Genomic DNA, 1529 nt, shown 5'->3' with positions numbered 1-1529 from the left:
TTGATCTCCAGTCTGATACGTTAATCAATAGATCTCCAGTTGATCTCCATTCTAATACGTTAATCAATAGATCTCCAGTCTGATACGTTAATCAATAGATCTCCAGTTGATCTCCAGTCTGATACGTTAATCAATAGATCTCCAGTCTGATACGTTAATCAATAGATCACGATCGGTCCCCTTTCTGAGAAGTAACACCCTGCTTAATAACAGAGATATCAGTTTTCCTGAAAGCCTCTTGCTTCCAAATGCAATAAAGATAAAGCTAATGATTTTTATTATACAAAAAAAACTTCTCAAAATTGCGGCAGGGGTGGCCTGGTGGAAAGGGCCGCTCGACTTCCAATCTGTGGGTCGCGGGCTCCAATCCATTCCTCGAACATGCTCGCCCTTTCAGTCGTGAGCGCATTATAAAGTGACGATAAATCATTTAAATTAGGACTGGCTAGCGCAGATAGCCCTCGAGTAGCTTTTCTCTATATAAAAAAACAACTTAAAATAACTGTACGTGTTGAAAAGAAAGGACAAAATTAATAACCATTGTGTTGTCAAAATAATTCGCAGTTACTAGACAACTAAAAACTTGTGATATTTTAAAATCATGATTCGTTTTCTCCTTTATTTTGGTTTACTTTCACCCGATTTTATATTTATTTTCTTAATTTTATTTAAAAAAACAACCTTAGAGATGAGCCGCGTAAAAGTTGGGATTACAACATAGACATAAAATGAGTAACCACAAACACTAAACAAACAATTTACAACTAAAGTGTAATTAAACACAAAGAAATGGTTAGAATCGCTGTACTGAAGTTAAAAAGTAGTAGTGAACGTTTCAGCTGGATGTTTGTCATCTGGATTTGATCACTTGTTTCCTGTTATCTCAGAGAATGTTTACTTTTTTTGTGTGTAATATGGAAACCCTACTCCTCAAGGAATAACCTCGATATTACCAGCCACAACTGAGCTAAAGTACTATCGGAAAGAACGTTTTGGCACCAAGTAATTAGATCAAAAGTTTCGTGTATTTTTCGTTTTCTGGTAGACACTACAAGTATTATGAAAATATTTGTTTTTATTTCAACATATTTCAACACATTGGATTTCAGATAATTTAGTGTTAAATCTAGTTTTGTTCTTATAAGCTTGAATAAAATCATATAAACTGTTATGGTTACTGCCCCTCCTTAATGGCTCAGCAATAAGTCTGAACACTTCTAATGTTAAAAACTGGGTTCGATACCCGTGGTGAGCACAGCGCAGGTAGCACGTAATGTAGCTGTGTTTAACAACAAACAAACAACTTTCATATGTGTTAACATTCCTCAGTTGGTTCAAGTGTTAAATTTGGGTTCTCTACCTGGTCGTATTTCCTCCAATGTTATATTTACACCCAATGTAAATATGTGTAGATTTCCTAAAGTGTCAGCCCAAATCGACAACTGTCACAGTTGTACATACAAAACGAACGAATCGAAAATCTAGAGGGATTTCAAAGAAAAGAAAACAACGGGAAGATAGAATTACCT

Source organism: Limulus polyphemus, unplaced genomic scaffold, assembly GCF_000517525.1.
Source record: "Limulus polyphemus unplaced genomic scaffold, Limulus_polyphemus-2.1.2 Scaffold8611, whole genome shotgun sequence".
Classification (NCBI taxonomy): Eukaryota; Metazoa; Arthropoda; class Merostomata; order Xiphosura; family Limulidae; genus Limulus; species Limulus polyphemus.
This window is presented reverse-complemented; position numbering follows the sequence as displayed.